We start from the raw sequence: 8,825 nt of genomic DNA, 5'->3' as shown, positions 1-8,825 counted from the left end.
CCGCAATATTTAACAGACCCAGTGATTTTAATACAATTCCATTGAATAATCGTGCAGTTACTTTCCTGTGTTTTGATTGGTCCGAGGTGATGCTTGTCAGCTGCACTGCAGTGTTTGTAATGTACATGTACAAAATACAGATACCCAATGCCCGCGTTTTTTATTATTTTTTATAACGTCACATGCAAGTACGATTTTACTGCCAATCTCCATGTGAAAGATTGACGTTGTAATGTCAAGGATACTACATCCCTCCCCACCTTGAAATGGAACTTTCCTATGGGTGAAAGCTGACTGATATTTTAACAAGAGAACAATGTATAAAAGTTTGAATAGTGAATAAACTTGTTAAAATCACATAAACTTACACCAGTTGAAGAAGAGTTATATTCAATGTAAAATATTGATTAATCTTATGAAGTTTAGTGTCCATTGTTCAATATTCAAAAGTTGGTTGAATAACTTTTGGATTTTAGTAACTTCATGAGTCACCCATTACTACACTCCTTAATTTTTGTAAAGTTAGTGTTTCGATCATTAGTGTTGTTATTAACACGCTTATTAAGTTGTTCGTTGGTGTTGTTATTAACACGATTATTAAGTTGTTCGTTGGTATTATACCTAACACGCTTGCCTATCGTTGTCGCTGTGGACACGCTTGTCCCTCGCTTGATGTTGTTGTTAACACGCTTATTTAAATGTTTGTTGGTTGTCCCTCGGTGTTGTTGGTAACACGCTCTAGAGGATCTTGGTCTTGTTTGATTACTAGAATACGTAATCTTCATCTGAGGCATCGTTGTCTCGTGCCGCGGTGTATGATGGCTTGTCGCTGATGGCATTGGCTTGCGATTGTTGTTGGCCCTGCTCCTTCTTGCTTCGGCAGAATTTGGCGAAGTGATTGCGCTTGTGACAGAATGAGCAAGTGTCTCCGTATGTATGTGGATACGTTTCCCCACAGTTAAAACAGACAGCCGGTGATTTCATCATTGTTTCTGATGTGGATTGTTTTTGGCGTTGTCGCGACTGCGACTTTACCGCATATACTATGGATTGCTCGTTGCCTGCCATGTGGCTGAGTTGTTGTTGTCGCCTCTGTTGTTGCTGTTGAAGTTGTTGCTGTTGCTGCTGCACAGGTTACTGCTGTTGTTGCTGTATCCTCTGTTGTTGTTGTTGTTCCAGCGCTTATCCCATCCTCGTCGCCAATGTAATGTCTTGAGTTCTACAAGAGCTGTTGCTTTGATGCTTGCTTGCAGTGGCGTAACCAGGGGGGGGGGCAGGGGGGGGGGGGGCCGGCGCCCCCCCGCTCAGAACCCTTGCCCCCCCCCCCTCTTGCCCCCCCATATGAAATCAGAGATAAGTATATTCTTATAGGCCTTATATATAAATCGTTTAAGGCTGCATAAAATGCTGCCGTAAAACGGAAAACTTTTATTCCTTATCAGTAGGCCCTATGTGGACTATAACATGAACAACGCGTGGAAACGCGCGCGCGATCGTATTGGCGGTAAATGTTTGTTGTGGTTTTGCGGTTACAGAGAGTGCAGGATGTGACAAAGTTCTGTTAAAGGAACACGTTGCCTTGGATCGGTCGAGTTGGTCTTTGAAAAGCGTTTGTAACCGTTTTTTATAAAATGCATATGGGTAGAAAGATGTTGTAAAAGTAGAATACAATGATCCACACAAACATGCCTCGAAATTGCGTGGTTTTCCTTTTACCTCGTCGACTAACACGTCGGCCATTTATGGGGGTCAAAATTTTGACTCCCATAAATGGCCGACCATGTTAGTTCGCACAGTAGAAGGAAAACCACGCAATTTCGAGGCAAACTTGTGTGGATCATTGTATTCTACTTTTAAAACATCTTTCCAACCATATGCATTTTATAAAAAACGGTTACAAATGCTTTTGTTTTGACCAACTCGTCCGATCCAAGGCAACGTGTTCCTTTAAATACGTGGTGGTCTGAACGCAGACCAATAGCTCCGTAAACACAAAGTCAGATCATGGAGGTAGAAATTTCTACCTCCATGGTCAGATGCACTACAGAGAAATTTACTACAGCACAACAATGGCCAGCGAAAAAAGTTGCTTAGACCATTTCTTCTCCTTTGAAGCATTAAGCGGTGCAATTGAGAGGTAGGCCTATTATTTTTAAATATCCGTTTCGTAACTAAAACGTGATTATTAAACACCCACAATTTCGATCCTGTATTTTTGGCTTGCACTTGTTACAATAAGGCCGAGTAAAAAAAGAAACATGTTTAGTGTCTGGGTTTCTCAAAAATAAGGAAGGAGGAGGGGCTTTTTATTTTTTATTTCAACATGGTCGCCATGAATGTCAAATATCAACTCGTTTTTTTTCTGCTGCTGAAATACACAAAACATTAATGAAACAGTTTGGTCAAGGCATTCGGACAAGACATTCAGATTTTTTTTGTTTGCTGAGATCATTTAAAATAACCCTTTTTCAAAAAAGAAAGAAAAAAAAAAATGTGCATAAAAAAAAGAGGTGTCCTGTAAAAAGGAAGCGGGCGGGGACGCTAAACATTTCTATTTTTCTATTTTTACTTGGCCTAATATTATTATGTTTTGGGTATTTACACACCCACAAAGCCTAGTTGAGAATACCGTGTACAACTCTAAATTGGTACTTGTTGACCACAGTTGGTAATTTAATCCTTTTATACAGTCAAAAAGTTTTATCTTATACAAAATGACATGTTCTCTAAGATTTTGTTGTTTTCGCAATCTTTTGTTACATGCTGACTATAGACTGTTTTAGAACTGCATTGGTGTGTATCAACTATATATCAGTTAACATATTTAATAATAATTTTGCACTTCTTTGGCCCCCCCCCAAATTTAATCTTTGCCCCCACTTGCCCCACCAAATGAAAATGTCTAGTTACGCCACTGCTTGCTTGGTTTATTGTGTCTCACACATGTCTTGCTGTTTCAAGGGTACAATCACTGTATGGGGGTGGTGGTCTCTATATGCATATTCATTAGTTGGATCATGATATTGGAATGTGAATGAGAAACACATGTCTATAGATTGGGTTACTTTATCAGTAGTGCAAGGATACTACAGACGTTATAGGCTCAAGGCTGGTCTCTGGCGTCATTCACGAGCCTCGTAGTGTGACATCAGAAGTTCAGGCTAGTGTACGGGGGAAATGGTAGCAGCGACGTGTTTTCAAGTGATGAGGGCAGAATGATTAATCTATAAGATTGGTAGGCTGCATCACGCTGAACGATCTGATTGCATTCGACAGTTTTGTACCACCTCCCGCCGCTCTAAGTTACAGAAATTTAAATTTAAATCTTTTATAGGATTAAAATACAAATAAATCCTAAAGATTTATTTTTAGTCCAAATCGATTTAATAAATCAACAATTATCCGCAGAGTCTATTAAATATAATTTTTTTTGTTTTTCAATCCTCCGAACGATTAAAAAAGGACGCCAACTTTATGGACAGTGGACCAATCAGCGTGACGCGATTTCGTGACGTATTGCACGAACGTACAACTCAAAACTTTGTCGGCAGCCATTAAAATAAACCGACTGTGTGCGTACGCTGCTGCTGGCTACTGCTATCTGCTGCATGCTAAACGTGCACGTTCAATTACAAATGTAAACGTACATGAACGATGATCAGTCATTCTATAGTCACACAAATTTCTTCGGTCAGAACAGTCGGCAGTAAGGAGGCAAAACTTCAATATTTCCTGAGGTAGGTGAATCCAATCTTATGTAGGACTAATTATCGGATAGGATATGGATAGGTTTTTGCAATGATTGTTTACACGACGATCATGACCTGTGGTAAAAATTATATCTCGACGAAATTATGTTAATGTTATACATTTTATACAACGTCCACGTAATATATTTATTGTTGTATTAAATTCAGTGTGAACATCGTTGTTAACTAAATAAACCAAACATTAACCATTCCATAGAGAAACTTTATCATATCCATGGCCATGACCATACTCCGCATAGACAGAGACGTGACGAACTTGAAGAGGAAAAGAGTGAATTTAAGACCGATTTTCACTCAGTTTCCCCCACCAAGTTCATTTTTTCCCAGCGACGACGGCGGACCAGATTTCAGCTCCCCGTTGCAATACTCTCTCTACAGTTCACGAACGGCAGTGTTTTACTGTTTGGTGTTTCTTTTGTTGGTCACCCAACATGATAATTAATATATGTAGATAGGGCAATATTTTACAATAGAAACGTGTCTAATTTATAGACTCTGTGCTCTAAAAATGAAGAAAGAACGATTTCGATAGGCTAGCAAATTTAAATTAGTTAGAGAATCATGTTTCTTTTTAATAATATATCTTGAGTGAACCCATAGTGGTAATTGTTTTGCAGAATAAATAATTTAAGGAAATGTAGTCTTAAATCCTGGAAAATATAATGCACAGATTTGTTGCGAGTCGAAAAAAAGAAAACATGACACAATTTTGTTGGACCAAATTGTCTCGAGTTAAAGCTTTGTTTGAAGTTCCATAGGTTATCTAGTCTACTAAAACTCTTTATAATAATGTGAGGTTTTCTTAATTTTTATAGTCTGAATGTTTCCATTTTTCAGGTGACCTGTCTTCCTTCTGGTCGCTGTTTACAGTTTTCTTCGTTCAGGCAAAGTCAAGAGATTTCAATTGTATCTGATGCAAACCCTAACATTAATAATATTCAGACGAAGCTGGTAAGCATGTCTTGTGTTTTTTCGTTGATATATTATTCCCATGTAATATAATTAAGATACAATAAAAAAATTGTATTTGTTGGCATGGTTGCTAAGGAAAGTAATACTTTTTACGATATGGTGGGAGATATAATTTAATACAAAACTGTTTTTAAAAACGAGTGGTTTGTTAATTCTCTAAAATGTGCCCAGAGGGTGTAAACAACTGGTTAACAACCACTCGAATCTTCTTAGAATATTTGAATGAAATTGCAGATTTAACCCTTGAGTGATAAACATGTAGCTACAAAATAGAACTTTTCATGTTTATGGACAACATAGGTCAAATGTATGTAGAGGTTTATTGTCGAAACTTATGTGTATTATTTAACTTGTTTATTTGGAAAAAAAATTTTGAAGGCAAATATTTTAAAACTGTTGCTTTTACTTTGTTTTGTTTTTCCTGCTGGTTCAGAAATCGTGTTTAATGTTTTAATCCCACGGAAGATTAGAAATGAATCCGAAAGATTGCTGGCATATATAGGTTTAAATCATTCAACGGGTGAAGGTTAAATCTGTAAAGATTTGGAAAAATAAATCCACTGGGATTGATTAAATCCTCCAAAGACTAGTTGTTTTAATCTTTTGACTAATTGTTTTAATCTTTTGAAAGATTAATTTTAAATCCACGCTGATTGGTCCCTAACCACACTCCTTGAAAGATTAAAAATTTAATCCTGTGGATTTAAATTTAAATCCTTGTAATTTAGAGTGTAGTACGGCGTAACTTTTTGTGTGTAAGGATCCATTGACTTCAGTCGCCTTTGTGTACGAGCTAATTGAGGGTTTATGTAGTGTAGTTGAGCATAAAGAGGACCATAATATTGGGTTGTGCAGGGAAAAAGTTCGATATAGAAAGGTTTGCGGTAACACCATAATGACTAAAATCTCTAAATGTGTTGGGGTGGTTCTGAAAAGAACCGTTGGTTTTCAACTCGACGTTTCGATCAGTATGCTCTGATCGTCTTCTGGAGAAAGCTGGACTCTAATGCTGCATGCTGCTTCTGTGTAGGCGGATTAGCTTGGTGATGATACACAAAGGGGTTTCTCGATGAGCTCTGTTAGGGGTTGCCATACGTGGCGATATCCCTATTGGTCCAACAACGAAAGTACATAGTGCAATCAGGTTCACCCTGAGTCTATTGAGTCATTGCTGGTATATACTGCTGCCTGTTAGCTCGGTTTATATAACTGACATACAGATCCTTGTCATTTGATTGGTGGAACTTACTTCACGTGACATTCACTATTACTCCCATCCGCCCCGCCGGCGATCAAAAAGACCTATTTGCCCATGGGGAATAGCATTTCCCATTCATCAGTTAGGATCATCCTTGTTTCCAATGTTTTTGAGCAGTACAGCGCCGCCGCGCCGCTTTGCTAAAACAAAGGAGCACCTGTGCAAAAGGTTGTGATCCGATTTGTGCATTGTTGTCGCTACGCGGCGCTATATGATTTTTGGTTGTCAGTAATTTGTGTGATTTTTCATAAGGTTATACTTTTAAAATACATCAAATGACAAGGATCTATATGTCAGTTATATAAAACAAATATTGAGTGTCTTTAATTCGTGGAATGGAAGGAATATTATCGCTCGGTAAAATTTTGCCTGTTCCATTTCACTCGGCTTCGCCTCGTCAAATGGAACAGTCCAAATTTTACCTTGCGGTAATATTCTTCCCCTTCCACTCTGAGCCACTCAATATTTGTATAATACTTAATAGTGCATCCCCTTAGTGTCGCTGATGATGCTTCCGTAGCATGGCACGTTCAGTCTGCTGAGGTTTATGCGTTTCCTTCACGAATAATAAGGTAATAAAAGGGTAGTGACGAGTTCTTAAAATGTCGTTACCGGCAGGGTCGTGACCGTGCGATAAAGGCCCGATCGAAGGCGAGGGCCTTTATCGCTCGCCCACGTTCCTGCAAGGTTTTAAACGGCAGTTTAAGAACGAGACACTACTCTTATTCCCATTCATAAATGCCTCTTTGGTTAAAAGGCGCAATACAGTAAGAAACTCTGTAAAACATCCGTTTTCCGATGTCCTTGCCTCGAGCTCTGTAGCCTACGTGCTTTGCATTTTTATGACTGAGACACTTTCGGATATGCATTCGTGCGCGTAGCGTTCATAGGTTTTGGGGGTACGACGGCCGGTCGACCACGTCAGAGCCAATGAACAGCTCTCCCTGGGTAGCTACACCCACAATTTACATACACGACGAACGTTGCACATGTTTTCTTTATTCTGATTCATAACAGCAGGGTTAATATTCATGTATCGGCCTCTGCGATGACGAAACCCCCGGTAAGCTAATCGTGCTATTCAAAGGCGAATGAATAGACTTTGTGCTCATGACATACCGAGTAAACAGCCAATTTGAGTTTGAACAGCACGGGTAAGCTTCATGTGTACATGAATATTCACCCTGCTGTGTAACGTTCGTCGTGTATGTAAATTGTGGGTGTAGCTGCCCAGGGCGAGCTGTTCATTGGCTATGACGTAGTCGACCGGCCGACGTACCTCCAAAACCTATGAACACTAATGTGCCGTTAGAATGTATCCTCGTATTCATGGGCCAATATTGCACGGTGATATCGATCACCACTGAGAACGAAATTGCGGACTTAACGTATACGAAAACAACTGGTTATAACAGCCCCAGCTGGTTATATCAACCATTTTAAACACCCCTCGCGACCCGCCCTCCACCGATAGGACTAGCGAAAGTGTCTGAGGTATTTATGAATAAATGATAAAACTATCCCAACGGACTCTAACCGCCCGGAGACGTTCTCGTCAGGGTGCACCATACTAATAAACTTCAATAGTAACCAATACTAAATGCTAAAATTCTCAAGAAATATTGCTCTCTCAGCCTCTTGAAAACCAACTGGATATTACTTTCAGATAACCGAACATTTGATTTCTTTTCAATTTTTGGCAGCCAACCGTTTAAAATGTTTGCTAATTACCCCCCCCCCCCATAATATGCAATCTTTAAGTAACATGACCCCCAAAACGTTATGTTACCAGGTTGTGAGGGCTTACACATTGTGATAATCAGCTTGGCGCATGAACCAGCCCCTCTACGTCGCGATGGGGGTTTGACGTCATATATTTACCGTATATTATTCATGAGTGTACGCACAAATTGGGAATATCTACACATATTTGCGATTTGTACGAACAATCGCACATCTACGTATAAAAAAACGAATTGTGCCCGCGTCGCAAAAACCCACGTCACCTGTGAACTGTTTTTTTCTGTGCGCACCGGGCCGGTGTGGCAGTGAATTCTGCCCCCCCCCCCCCCATTACGGGCAAACTGTGTACAAACGTTTTCTGATTGGCAGCAGCGGCGGCAGCAGCAGCAGCAGCAGCAGCAGCAGCAGCAGCAATAGCAGCTAGCAGCGGCGGCAGCAGCAATAGCAGCGGCGGCAGCAGCAATAGCAGCTGGCAGCAGCAATAGCAGCTAGCAGCGGCGGCAGCAGCGGCAGCAGCAGCAGCAGCAGCGGAAGCAGCAGCAATAGCAGCTAGCAGCGGCGGCAGCAGCGGCAGCAGCAGCAGCAGCGGCAGCAGCAGCAATAGCAGCTAGCAGCGGCGGCAGCAGCGGCAGCAGCAGCAATAGCAGCTAGCAGCAGCGGCAGCAGCGGAAGCAGCAGCAATAGCAGCTAGCAGCGGCGGCAGCAGCGGCGGCAGCAGCAGCAGCAGCAGCAGCGGCAGCAGCAGCAATAGCAGCTAGCAGCGGCGGCAGCAGCGGCAGCAGCAGCAATAGCAGCTAGCAGCGGCGGCAGCAGCGGCAGCAGCAGTAATAGCAGCTAGCAGCGGCGGCAGCAGCAGCAGCGGCAGCAGCAGCAATAGCAGCTAGCAGCGGCGGCAGCAGCAGCAGCAGCAGCAACGGCAGCAGCAGCAATAGCAGCTAGCAGCGGCGGCAGCAGCGGCAGCAGCAGCAATAGCAGCTAGCAGCGGCAGCAGCAGCAGCAGCAGCGGCAGCAGCAGCAATAGCAGCTAGCAGCGGCGGCAGCGGCGGCAGCAGCATCAGCAGCAGCAGCGGCAGCAGCAGCAA

At 41.8% G+C, this 8,825-nt stretch overlaps 1 protein-coding gene across 3 annotated transcripts in view; it reads left to right on the top strand.

The window, feature by feature from the left end:
- LOC139939161 (general transcription factor IIH subunit 3-like) overlaps positions 1-8,825 on the top strand; it is a 67,239-nt gene that overhangs the window by 16,623 nt on the left and 41,791 nt on the right. The window contains exons 1-2 of one of the 3 annotated variants that reach the window (XM_071934928.1): positions 3,627-3,737; positions 4,608-4,721. The exons of 1 other annotated variant lie outside the window; for it this stretch is intronic. The gene's annotated coding sequence lies outside the window, so the exon portion shown is untranslated. Of the gene's footprint in view, positions 1-3,626; positions 3,738-4,607; positions 4,722-8,825 lie in introns of those variants that run through there. One more of the 3 variants, XM_071934927.1, reaches the window with a different exon arrangement.

Source organism: Asterias amurensis, chromosome 6, assembly GCF_032118995.1.
Source record: "Asterias amurensis chromosome 6, ASM3211899v1".
In the NCBI taxonomy this organism is placed as follows: domain Eukaryota; kingdom Metazoa; phylum Echinodermata; class Asteroidea; order Forcipulatida; family Asteriidae; genus Asterias; species Asterias amurensis.
Note: the sequence above shows the minus strand (reverse complement) of the source record. Positions and strands in the feature narration are given on the sequence as shown.